This window comes from Coffea arabica, chromosome 4c, assembly GCF_036785885.1.
Source record: "Coffea arabica cultivar ET-39 chromosome 4c, Coffea Arabica ET-39 HiFi, whole genome shotgun sequence".
Lineage (NCBI taxonomy): Eukaryota > Viridiplantae > Streptophyta > Magnoliopsida > Gentianales > Rubiaceae > Coffea > Coffea arabica.
The window spans coordinates 33587898-33602084 of record NC_092316.1 but is presented as its reverse complement, the minus strand read 5'-3'; the positions used below and the strand labels follow the sequence as shown (position 1 = coordinate 33602084).

General features: G+C 36.9%; 1 long non-coding RNA gene across 2 annotated transcripts; it reads left to right on the top strand.

The window, feature by feature from the left end:
• The first annotated feature begins 2532 nt into the window (after positions 1 to 2532).
• LOC113738524 (uncharacterized) lies at positions 2533 to 6950 on the top strand. Of its 2 annotated transcripts, XR_011812791.1 has the most exons (3): positions 2533 to 2888; positions 5134 to 5212; positions 6611 to 6950. It is a non-coding gene; the product is annotated as an uncharacterized lncRNA (long non-coding RNA). The 2 variants fall into 2 exon arrangements; XR_003460160.2 differs by lacking the exon at positions 2533 to 2888 and having other exon boundaries at positions 5050 to 5212.
• Positions 6951 to 14187: the final 7237 nt, after the last annotated feature.

Here is a 14187-nt window from a genome sequence, read left to right as displayed (position 1 = left end):
CAATGATATTTTATCACAGATTTGGACTCCAACCAAGAAGTTGATCTTGGATATAGTTTTGAAAAGAAATAAATTGTTGGTGAGTGTTTCCAAGTGCATGATTGAACTTGATATTTGAAAGAAATACTTGACTTGTTGGACGGGCAAGGGTGTACTTTATCGCACTTGCCTTAATGTGATTTCTTACTATTTATTGTTTACTAGTTTGTGCTTGTGCTTGAATTGTAAGTGCTGAGCGGTAGCATGTACTACACTCAATCCAAGTGGGAGGTGCCTCTCATCCCGTCTCACTACTTTTATCCTCACTCTATTGGCTAGTCAGTCGAATCGAGCCAGTAAGGGCTTGGTCGAGGAGACTGGAGAACTATAGGTACTGTTTATTGTTTATTGTATAATCTTTTGGATATGGTCCACTGGATTCGGTATACTCGAGTATTATCATCATCCTTATTTTGGATTTCGGGCCCGGTAGGGGGTTCATTGGTGGATGGAAATTGGTGTAAAGTGGAGATCTATGGTCACGGTTTACTTCTTCAAACGTTGATGGAGTGTCAACATGTTAGGATCAAGTAATGCAGTGGGAATTTGGCTCTTGAGAGCCATCTGTATTCTTTTACCTGAAATTGTTGGATATTTAATGATTTACTAATTTGAATTGTTATTGCCAACTTTTATGAACTCTTATGCTCGCTACTTTGATATTTTAAGTTTTACATAATGACCAACTTGCTACTTGGGTCTGCATGAAGCTTTGGAACCTCACTAAGTTTTAGCTCATTCTATTAGTTTTTGTTTTCCTTACAGGGGGTGCAAGCGAGAGCGTGAGTGTGACGCCCCCACTTCTCCCTAAGGCGAACCAAAGGGTATCCGCGGGACGCCTGCCCAGCTCTCGCCAGGACTCACTACAATCCATCATTCAAAAGCTCGAAATACTTTAAGTAACTTCAATACATAATTAAAGTAGTTCAAATATCTCACATTTATAATTATGCAGCTTTCAAGCTTAAATACAACCCAATGGAAAAGGGTACAATAGCCATCCGTTATAATATAACTTAAAGTTTTCAAAAGAAAACAATCTAGTACTACTCACGAGCACCCTTGGTCTCGAACCCTGTAAAAGAAAATCACAACGTGGGATGAGCTACACAGCCCAGTGAGGTTCCAAGACACTCTAACGGTTCAAATAAATCAAGTAGGTTGGGCATATCATATGCATGGTTCAAGGTTACACAATGGCATGTTATCATGAGGTGATAATCATTGTACGGGTAATTTGAGATATGTATCATGGTATGAGACATTTATCATGAGACAGTTATCATGGTTCAAGACATTGGCATGTATAGTTCACGAGTGATTGGTGTAAGAACCCGAAAATTTTGCTTACTTCATTTATTTTGCTGGCTCAAATAAGTATTTACTCACCCGATCTCTCCGATTATTATTTTCTAACATTTTTAGGTTTAATTAAATATATCCATAGCTTAGTTATATTTTTAAAGCGTTTCGTTTCGAAATTTAATTTCTGTAGGCTCGTTAAGTGAAAATAGTAAATACGCGACTGCAGTTAATAATCGATTCGAAAAATTACATATAACGAATAAGTGGTTAAATTAAAAGCCTAATTGAATCGTTATATAAAAATTGAGAATTTAGAAATATCCTGATTTACCTAAGATAACTGCAAGAATTTCGAGTGAGAGCTTGAAAATTTTATTCCTTAAATTAAAATTTCACACATGATCCACTTTCTTTTATTTATTAAAATACATGTTTAATTATTTCTTTACGTTAACAAATAAACTAGTAATACCTTGGAATTTGTATCACCTACCCCATTAAATATTAGTACTAGTTAGAATTATTGTTATGAAAATAAATAATAAAATAAACATGGAAAAACATTCGTTTTGAAGCATGTAGATGCCTAACATGTACAAAGATTAAATGTTGATTTTCCATGTTAGTTAGAAACCAATAGAAAACTATCTTTACCTTCTTAAACAATTTTTTTTATGCGATAAATAATATTATGGAGCAACAATATTAAACCACTTGGTTTTCTGTTAAGATAAATGAATATTAAGAATGTTAGAGTTATATATTAAGGTCACCCTTGATTTTATTAGTTTAATTAATAAAGCAAGAATGTTAAATGTTAATAGGAACCTTAGTATTAAGGTGCAATCGATAAATTTTAGACAAAATCGTTACAAGTACACCAAGTATACTTAGGACGTTAAATCTCGATAATTGAATTTTTTTTCGCGAGATTAGTACACTAGTAGGCTATCGAATTTTATTTGGAGTAAAATCTCGGAGTTAGTTTATGAATGAGAGTTTAAGTGGAAATTCGAATGATTTGTGAATAGACCAAATTGGCCCTCAACCATCTCGGATTTACCATGCAACCACCGAAGCTCCATTGGCCAACCTTTAGATCACCCAATCCCATTCTCTGCCGGATGTCATTTTCTTTGCTCCTCTCAACCACGCAACTTCTCCATTTCAGCAAACCATCCTCTCAAACACTCTATCTCTCCACAACCGCACCTCAACTCACAACAACAACCCACTCCATTCTTCACCTTGTGAATATCGAAGAGAGAAAAGAAAGGAAGTCATGCGATCAGAAAATTGGTGCTGTCCGAGAGAGTAAGCTTCCATCTTCAATTCTGCCGTAAGCTAGAGTGAAAGGAGAGAGACCGTGCGTGAGCTGCTGCTGCACTCTCCACCTTCACTTTAACCAGCTGCAATTCACCTCCACCAACCGTGACCCACTGCACCCAACCAAGAGCAGCTGCAACCATCCAGTCCGTGTGCGAGCCGAGAGAAAGGGAGAAAATTTGCAGCAGCTTGTCGTGTGAGTTGAGCCTCCAGCTGAGGTAATTTTCGGTCTCAGATTAGCTGATATTAGGTAGAGAATGCTGATTATAAGCATGCATGTGAAGTTAGGCTCGGATGATGAGTTTAAGAAGAAAAGAAAATCTGAATTGCGTCGGCAACGGGTTTTGCCGAGAACTAAAACAGAATTGCAGCGCTAATCTTGTTTCTTGTAGTAATCTCAGCTTATAAATATAATTAACTAACTAAGAACAAGATGTTTAAGCTTTACATGCAGCTCCTTGATTCGGTTAAGCAAGAAGAAATAAGAATAAAATGCAATCTGTCCGCATGCAAGTTCATCCGAAGGTAGCAAACGGAATTTCTGGAATTTTTTTGGATTAATGTTACTGTTGTCCGAATCTAATTTTTGAACAAGAAATGTTGATTAGCTAATTAAGTATTTGCATGTTAATTCTGAGCACCTAATACCATGAATTAACCGAAGGAAAAGTTGGGTTTATGACCAATTAGCTGCTGGAAATTTTTGTGAAAGCCAAGGGAGTGAAACTGAAATTTTGCAATTGTTCTGGAATTTTTCTTTGGTAAATGATGGTTGGAAAATTTTGATGGTGGGCTCTATGAACTCCCAATCTTGGGTTGTTGTTGATTTTGTGGTTAATGATAATTATAATGCTAGTTTAGTGTTTAAATAGATAGATTAATGATACCTAGCTAGTCTAGGCTCCAAGAGATGCATAGTTTAAAAATGTCCAGTTTTGCCCTGTGTTAATCGCACCTCTTTTTGTAGAATTTTGAGAGTTTCATGACTTGTATATTATGTTTATATGTTAAATATGTGGTGTACAAAGTTTCATTGAAAAATATTGAGTTTTGGTTGGTCAAATAAAATGATTTCGCAAAGCTAGTAAATCTGGAACTATTTCAGTAATACTTTGACCAGTTTTCGTATTTCGGCTATAAATTTGTGCTCCGTTGTCGAAATTAAGTACCGTCAGCGGCATTTGAAACTAGACATCCCAGCCTTTCCAACGGTATAAAATGTATGTTCTGGTTCCATGTGTGTGAGCCGAACCAACCATTTAAAGTTGAATACTCTGTTTCTCTGTTTTACAAGAACGAAATGCTGAGGCTGCAACTTGTGGCTCGAATTCGAGCTAGTTGTATGCCGAATTTCAAAATGACTTCTTCTGTGAAAGTATAGCCCTACAAATGTATTTTCCAACGCCACCAACCATGCTCAATTCTGAGTTAATTTGAGTGATCTATGATCAAAATAGGAAACCTGCTCTGTCCTTGAAAACCCTGATTTTTAGACAGATTTGACGCAAGGCTCGGTGTAGACTTGCAAATTAAATCTCTTGGTGTTAATCACCACAAATGTTGTTCTGGGATGACCCTTAAACCTTTTCTATGTAAATGGACCATGGTTGAGGTAACCTTTGGGTTGAACGTTTTGAAAACGGCAAAACGAAGCTCACAAGGCAAATTGCCTTGGAAACTTTGAAACTTTGGTGAATTAGTTCACCAACTTTCCGTGCATATTTTTCTACAAAATTTGGTAGAGGGACAACCCTTATATGGTAGTATTATACTGCTAATTATGGTGTTATTCTGAGGCCGTTTCATGGGTCAAATAAATTACCAAAGTTCGAGACTTGATTTTGGAAAACCCTTGTTTAACAAGAAAATTTTAGTAACTTTGAGCTACCGTATCTTGGTGCTCAAAACTCCGTTCCTCATTCCGTTTGTTTTGTTATACTCTTGAATTACAACACTAATAGAGTTGCAAATTTCAAAAGCTATTTCCAAACAAGTGAATTTTTCCGAATTTCCAAAGTTGGCCAAAAACTAACTTAAATCTGCCTTATGAACCAAAACAGTAACTTTGAGCCCATTTTGACTATCTTTCATTTAGAATCATGAAAAAGTGTATTCTAGGAACTTTTAGCATTTTGAAGGAAGTTTCCAACGGTAGCAAGTTTTCCAATCTTTGACATGTAAAAGGTGAGCTACAATTTTTCAAAGTATTGCATCAAAACTGAAATTTTCCGTATTCCAAGGAAATGGAGTTTTTCAAGTACTCCTTATTCCTTCGATAATATTCAAATGTCTTATCCTTGAATTTCATGATGTAGACTTAATTTCTCTTGTACCTTGAAACCCCGCTTGAGAATTTAGATTTAGGTTAAGACTTGTTCACGAGATTTTTCCTAAATTTGTACTATGACACGATTTTCAACAATAGTAGGAATTGTAAATGATAGACTATTATTATTCGTTCAGGCGCACGCGAGGACCTTTAAGAGGATCCGACAGAGGACGCTTGAACTTCAAATTGAACCTATTGCCCTTGTTTGACTAGGTGAGTGTTCCATATAGGAATACGTAATTGAGTAAGTCTAGGACATGCTCATCTCATGATCGTTAAGTATTTACCATACTCGTGTCTATTTAAGAAATATATATATGCATTGCATATCGACATGAATTGGTTAAATGATTAACCCTGTCAAATAATCTTGTAAACTCAATATGTGCTTAGCCTGCTTATTTTATGCTTATTCGGTTAAAGTGCTCTTGTAACTCGTTATGTGACAATTTGGAAAATGAGTTCCGATCCATCGAAGTGCGCAGTGTGTACTTTATCACACTAGCCGTTCGAGTGGTGAAGTGTGTGAAATATTTTCTAATGAATCCGTGAATCTAAATGTAGTTGCGTCGTTGGGTGAATCCCTCAACATGTGAATCCAACTACCAACATATGAATCTGTGAATCTAAATGTAGTTTCGTCGTTGGGTGAATCCCTCGACATGTAAATCAACTACCATAACTAATGAATCTGTGAATCTAAATGTGGTTGCTTCGTTGGGGTGAGTCTCCTCGACTCTTACGTGGTAAAAGTGCAAAACGGCCAATGGCGGCCTATTAAAATGACATATGTCTACCAATTAACCGTAATTACCACCGTTTACCGTTTACCGTTTACCGTTTACCGTTTATCGTTTACCGTGTTTACTTACCGTTTTCTAATATATGTGGTTACTGATTTCTTGATTATCATAAATTATATGCTCATATGAAGTTGTCCATCATTGTTAGGCGAGTGTGTACTTTACCTCCCTCGACCTATTCAAATGATGAATTTTACTTTTGTCGAATTACTTTGTTACCTGTGCATGTTGTAAGCTATAAGCTGAACTTGGGCCCTGCCTCGGTTACTGACCTACTCGAGCCAGGATTGGGCTCGGTCGGGTAGGTTGGAACCCTGGACAACCGTTTCGGTATACTCGAGTATTACCACTGGAGGGATAAGGTGATGGCCAGTCAACCGTGGGGATCCGGGAGTTATAAGGTGCAGATGACCGACAAAGTTCCACTGGAACACCGTATCCTTTTGTGTTTGCTTTGCTATTAATAATGTTATTGCTCTCCTAGTTGGCATTCTCGGGTAAGACTCCTCATGAGCATTAACCTCTGAGATGAAGCAATCCTTGTAATGTCCTTCTAGTCGGACGAGCCACTATTTGTTTGACTGAAAATTTATATATGGCCATTCATTCCAAAAGTACTAGTTCTACATGTGTTTTCAAAGTAGCAATTACCCTTGTAATGATTATCACCTCATGGTAACATGCCATTGTGTAATCTAGAATCATGCATACGATATGCATAACTTACTTGACCTATTTGAACTGTTAGAGCGTCTTGGAACCTCACTGGGCTGTGTAGCTCATCCCACGTTGTGGTTTTCTTTTACAGGTTCTGACAACTGAGGAAGACTTGAGATCTACTTGTATTTTAAGCATGTAGTTTGAATTAAACAATGTAGCTTTTGCTTCGGGTTGCCACTTGAAGCTGGAAAAGTGTAAACCCTGGATTTGTATGTGGCTTGTATGAAATTTGTTACTTGGCTTATAAGGATGTATTTGAATTATATGTTTTGTTTCTAGGGTTGTAATCGGGAAGGTATTTTAAGAATCGACGTTGGCTATCTTAAGGCACTGTTATCTCTGAAGTTAATGTGATTCTAGAAACCGGCCTATTTGGAGGGAAACGATGTTGTAATAGATTAGGTTATACTTCGGAAGGACTTTTGCTAGTTGCTTGTGTGAGTCCTGGCGAGAGCTGGGCAGACGGCCCGCCAACCCTCTGGTTCGCCTTAGGGGGAAGTGGGGTCGCCACAATTGGAGCTTATTACAGGTGCGAGTAATTAAGCATGTTACAGGTATGGAGCATTAACATGAAACAGGTATCATGATATGAGTACATTGGACAGGTAACAGGTATGGAGCATATCACAGGCATAGCTCAGGATTTGATGTTGGCATTTTAGCATGAAACAATTATCATGATACAAGGTAAACATATACTGTAGGATACAGTGTTCCAGTGGAACTCTATCGGTCATCTGCACCTTATGACTTCCGGATCCCCTCGGTTTGACTGGCCATCACCTTATCCCTCCAGTGGTAATACTCGAGTATACCGAAACGGTGGCCCAGGGTTCCAACCTACCCGACTGAGCCCAGTCCTGGCTCGAGTAGGTCAGTAACCAAGGGCAGGGCCCAAGTTCAGCTTAGAGCTTACAACATGCACAGGTAACCAAGTAATTCGACAAAAGGTAAAATTCATCATTTCAGTAGGTCGAGTGAGGTAAAGTACACACTCGCCTAACAATGATGGACAACTTCACATAACATGTAATTCATGATAATCAAGTAATCAAGTGGATACTTAGCACGTAAGCACGTAAGCAATACAAGTTGATTTCATGGGAGCATGTAATTCACGGATATCGAATAGTCATGTAGATTGGAAATCATGTGAGCAAATAGTCAAGTAATCAGGTAGTCATATAGGTTGGTAAACGGTTCACGGTTAACGGTTAACGGTTCACGGTTCACGGTTCACGGTTAACGGTTGACGGTTAACGGTTGACGATTAACGGTTGAGTAGTGACGGTTAATTGACAGGCATTTGTCATATGAATAGGCTATCATTGCCCGTTACCCCATTTTTACCATGTGAGAGTCGAGGAGATTCACTCCAACGACGTATGCAACCATAGCATACCAAGTCATGTTATTCAAGCATTTCCAAGCATGAGTTATTCATCTCAAAAGAGAACGAGTGCGATAAAGTACACACTCGACCCCATTTTTTTTTCAAAATCGAGTAGACTGAGCAAGCAATATAGCAAGTTAAGCATGTATCAAGTTCATATGGTCATTTGATGTGGTTAATCATTTAACCAATTCATGTCGATATGCAATACAAGTATACATTATTTATATAAGCATGAGTATGGTAAATACTTAACACATAGTACTTAACACTTAATAATCATGAAATGAGCATGTCCTAGACTTATTCAATTACGTATTCCTATATGGAACACTCACCTAGTCAAAACAAACGAGTAGTTCTCAAACAAGCGTTTTAGGTGTCCACTCCGAGATCCTCTTGAAGGTCCCCGAGCACCTGAGCAAACAATCGTTGTCTATTACACACTATCGTTTAAAATCCCCAATTATCACGAAGGGTCACACACTAGTATAATCTAGAAAATATCGCAATGATGAGCCTAAATTTTCTCGAAAATCAAGGCCCAAGAGTGGAGTTCATTGGATGGAAGCAAGTAGGTATGAAATCAAGAAAAATCATTTTCCAAACGAATGACCGAAGTCGGATGAAGATACAACACGTCACAATCTGGCCAAGAACTGGCCGGATATCCGGCCGGATTCTGTGAAAATATTTCCCACGAAAATATTTTCAAAAAGCTAAGAATTATCGGATTTAGGGGCATTGTTGGAAAAATCATAACTCATTCTCTGAAAGTCCAAAATTGGAAAACTTGGTACCATTGGAAACCTCTTTGAAATTACTAAAAGTTCTTAGAAGACACTTTTCCACGAATGTAAGTGAAAGGCACTCAAAATTTGGCTCAAAGTTGGTAACTTGAATTACCAAGACAGATTTAAGTTGGTTTTTGGCCAACTTTGGAAATTCGGCAAAATTCACTTGTTTTGAACTAACCTTTGAAATTTGGAAATCAATTAGTGTTGTAATCCAAGAGTATAACAAAACAAGCAGAATGAGAAATGGAGTTTCGAGCACCAAGATATAGTAGCTCCAAGTTGCTGAAAAAGTTAAGACTGTTGGGTTATTTTCCAGGTTTGAAGACTAGATTCGAAGTATCATTTGGTCATCGAGTTGGCATTGGAAATACATCAAACTTGGTACACTAAATATTCCATGTGTGAACAACATTTCTACCAAGTTTCATACAAAAACTCTCACGGTAAGGCAGTCATTAAAACAACCAAAGTTTATGAAGAGTTTCAAGGGTAAACTACCTTCTCACTTTTCTTTTATTTACAAACTTTTTGTACCATGAAATCAGTTCCAAATCTCTCCATTATTGAAACCAAGAGTTCATAAACATCCATTGAGCAATTTAAAGACCATTGACATCCAAATTTTCGAAATAAAACTCTCCAAATCAGATTTGACCATTTGGCTAAGAGAAAACGAAAAGTTTTCCAGATTCAATGAGCGAATTTTGTGACATCATTTGCATATCAAAATGGTCTTAGAATATTACCAAATTTGCACAATTAAACCTACATATGAGGATTACTCTTCTATCAAATTTTATTTAAAAATTCACATGGGAAGGTAGTTAACTAAACCATCAAAGTTCAAGAAATTTCCCAAGGTAAAACTGTCTTCTAGCTCTTCTTTCCTTTTTAAACATTTTGTCCAAAGCAACCAACCCAAATCTGGTTTATTTGTGAAACAAAGTCCAAGGAACATCTAATATAAAGTTTGGTAGATGTTGGACATCAAAGTTTCCAAAACAACAAGTCCCAAATCAAGCTAGGCTATTTAACTAGTCAAAAGAGGATTTTTACTCTCTGCATCAGTTTCGAAATATGAGCACAACTCACTCAATTCAACTTGGAATTGAGCATGGTTGGTGGCGTTGGAAAACACATTCATAAAGCTGAATTTTATCAGAAGAAATCATTTTCAAATTCTATCCACAAACAGCTCGTTTTTGAGCATCCAAATACAAGTCCTGTCCTGTCTCCTGGAGAGAAACGAAACAGGACAGTGATTTTCAATCGAATGGTGTGGCTCACTCAAGTGGAACCAGAACGTGCATTTGGTACCAATGGAAATCTGGGAATGTCTAGTTTCCAATGCCTCAAACGGCACTCGATTTTGACATCGGAGGAAAGAGTTATGGCCGATACAAAATGACTGCCTGGGCAATACGGGATTCATTTTCCAGTTTTGCTAACTTTGGAAATCAACTCATTTGACCAACCAAATCATGTTATTTTTCAATGAAATTTTGTACACCATCTATACAACATATAAACATCATATACAAGCCATTAAACCCTCAAAATTCTGCAGAAAAGGGTACGATCAAAGCAGGGGCAAAATTGAAACTTTTTACTCCATGCACCCCTTGAAGTTTCTACTAGTTATACACCATTAATCTACCATTTTGAGCACTAAACCAACATTAAATCCATCATCAAGAATGAGATCAGTCCCCAAGACAAAGGTGGGAGTTCATAGAGCCCACCCATTCAATTTTACACCATAAACAAGACTACCCACATGCATGCAAGAGTTTATACGCGCAATTGAACCTCCATAAAACAAGATTTCGGTAGTTGATCGTTACCTACTAGTGTGGTGAACAAAGTCAGAATTTTTGGCCTTCCTTAGCACAAGAAAAACCGTGAGTTTTAGCTCCTTTTTGCAGCTCAATGTGGTGTCCAAGAGTGGATCTAAGTGTGTATGAAATTTGGTAGGATTTGGATGAAGATTGGTGAGGTTTTTGTGAGAAGAAATTTTGAAACTTGGAGGTTGAGAGAGAGAGAGATCTGGCCGGCTGTTTGGAGCTCAAGAGAGAGAGAGAGAGAGTGATCAGATTTTAGCTTCCAAGAGAAGCTTCAAGTGTGTGGCCCATTTGTGCAAAAGCCAACTCTACTACCGCGCGCACTCGCGCGCGTTTCGTGCTCGATTCCTCTCGCGTTTGTTTTACTAGTACACTAAACCTCTAATGCACTTATATTCATATAAATATTATTCACTCTCAATTGTCCCAAAATAAGGGTCTAAAGTTCCTAAATTTAAATCGCGCGTATGAAAACACGTATCTCCAATTTAAGCGCGATAACGCGAAACTTCTGAGAAATTCTTATAACGACAATATTAATAACTATCACTTGAGTATTTAAACATTAAAATACCTAATTTAGGTCCATTACACAAATCTTCAATATTCCAAACTTATTGTACTCTCAGTCGGTCAAGATTTCCAAAGACGCGTTCACTATTTTCACTAAACAAGCTTCCGGAAATTAATTTTTGAAACAAGTCACTTTAAAAATATAATGAAACTATATTTCCATGTAATTAGGTCTCAAAAGCTTAGAAAATAATAATCGGAGTAAAAGGCCAAATAAATAATTAAATAAGCTAGAAATAGGAGATTAAATAAGTAAATTTTGTGAGTCCTCACAGTGAGGCTGATATAGGTTAGCATAGTCTAGTTTTTGAATTTTTGGCAATTGTATGCGCACTAGTGCTCGATTAAAGTTGAATGTATCTGGAACTCAAATCTTTTGTTATATTTGGGGATTATATGAATGTTTGAGATAGAAATGAATGTAATTGTACGTTCCAAGCTTGGGAACTGTTGTTTCCTTTACTTTTGAAGTTGTAACTTATTTTCTTGACGTGAGTGAGTGAGTCCTGACGAGAGTTGGGTAGGCGGTCCGCTAAACCCTGGGGTACGCTCTAGGGAGAGGTGAGTTCGTCACATTTATTTCCTTACTTTGGTGTTCTTTATCTTTTTTTCAAACTAATATTTAGTCATTGAGATTTCTTTTGCAAATAGTTTCTACGTGCAACAAAAATTACAAGAAGCTTATTTCCAAAGACTATAATTGAGGATTTATTCCTTTCAGACTTTGCGAATAATCAGGCATGCATTTTGCATATAAACCACTATTCTATTCCTTCATATATTTTGCTTTGCAATTTACACAAAATTAGGTAGGGCATTTTACATTTTCACCATGTGAACCACATTTATGCTTCCTAGTATACGTATATATATATGTATATGTATGTATGTATGCATGTATGCATATATGTATATGTATACATATGTGTATATGTGTGTATTTGTATATACATATACATACACGCCATCGCACCCTGGTTTCCCTCTTTCCCTGCAGCCCTTCCCTAGCAACTCCTCATCCCTTGCTTTCCTCCCTGTCACCCTCCTCCCACTTATAGCCCCTCCTTTATTAGATTATAATATTCTCTAGCTATCCTCTTCAATCATTGTTTATAGATGATGCGAAATATGGGCCATGTTTCGGGCTGCAAGAGATTGAATCTTTTAGTAATATGTAGTAGTTATTTTCCAGATTACTATTTTATTTGGTAGGAATAAGTTCGGTCCAAGACCTCACGTTGAGTTGGATCCGATTTATAGAGTCTAGGCTCACTATTACTTAAGTTGGTTAATTAGCTTTTATTGGGTTGTGTTGGGCCAGTTTAAAGCCTTCATTGGATCGATTATAAGCTGTCCATTAGTTAGCCTTAACTGCGATTAATGAGCCATTAGTTTAGTTGTTAAGTCGAATAAGGAAACTTGCATTGTTTCCAACTTAGATTAGGTTTGCTTCTTTGTAAGGCTATAAATAGCCAAGCTGATGATAATTTCAGTTAGTAAGACACTTATGAATGAAAATTGAGAGTTTTATCTCTTTCTTGTTCCTTGGGAACGTCCCTTGATACAAAGTGAGTCGAATCTCCTTTGTTCAGGTCTTGGCTTGTCAAGCAAGAATCACAATTGCTCGTGGTGCCATTCTACCAACACCATAAGTTCCTTTAATCTTTTTCTTGAGGGTTAAGAATTATTCTTAGTTCTCATATAAGGGATTCTATGAGGGTTTAGGTTTCCGCATAATCAAACCTTGGAGTCACGTGTCTAGATCCTGTTTGTTGGAATACGAGTTCGCCGAGCACGGTTGGGTTCGTATTAATAGACTATTTCACTACACTCAAATATATCAGATTTAGTATTTAACAATTCAATAATTTAATAAATTCAGACTTCAGATTTCATATTTTAATTTTTAGATTTCAGTTTTATCAAACAAATCGTAAGACAAGCACAAAAAGAGAGAGCAAATAATCACCGGATCAACTATATAACCACCCAAAAATCTTCTATTAACTCAAATCAAATTCAGTTCTCCCAAAAAAAAGAACAAAAGAATAAAATAGTCATCCTTTTAAACTAAAAGGCATCACTTCGATGTCAAATCACTAGATAATTTTTGTTGTTACAATAAAATTGAAACAATATATAATGCCAAATCTATGGTCTATAATCATTTTTAACTCATTCATTGAATAAATATCAAAATTTCCATATAGCACTTTTTGTGGCTTTTGTGGTGAATTGATGCCTTTGTGAATATAGAGGAACTAAGAAAGTTGCGGGGGAAAAAGAGAAACATAGTAGAGAAAGATAGAGACTAAACAAGATAATTGAAAAATAACATAATTTTAACTAAGATTGGGGGTTGAAAGGTCATTGCTACATAGATCGAATAATAAGTCCAAATGAATCATTAAGACTAAATACCATTTTCCAAACTAAGATTGGGAGTTAAAAGATCATCGCCATGTAGATCGGATAACAAATTTGAATGAATCATTTCAACTAAATATCATTTTCTAAACTGAATAGAAATATCGAAACACCATGTAGAAATATCCAAAACCATAAATATCTAAACAACCATCCTAAGATATATGTATACACACACACTATAGGGGTACCTTGGCTGTGCCTTGCATAGCCTGGGCTGCCTAATAGCTTAATTGAACATATAGCAACATATTTTTTAGTATATAACAAATAGAAATACAGGAGAAAAAGTAAACATCAAAACAATTAAAATGATTGCAGCTCCAATTCCAACTTGTGATTGTGAATTCTCCTTTCTCTTTCTCTCTCTTTAGGGTTTCTGGCTTGGGGCCGTCCTTCTATCATGATGGCTTTCAAATTGTCAGAGCTATCTATGAATGGATACGGGGCAGGAGCGGGCCGACCGCTCCTGAACGGTCTCCTCACAACACCGAACGTGCGGCGAGAAATGGTCCAAGTCAGCAAGCCTTCAAGTGAGACCAAAACAACGTCGTTCTATTAACTGAGAAGGGAGAAAAAAATTTAAAAATGCATCTGGGGTAACGGCAAGTAACAGAACGGCAGCAACGTTGGG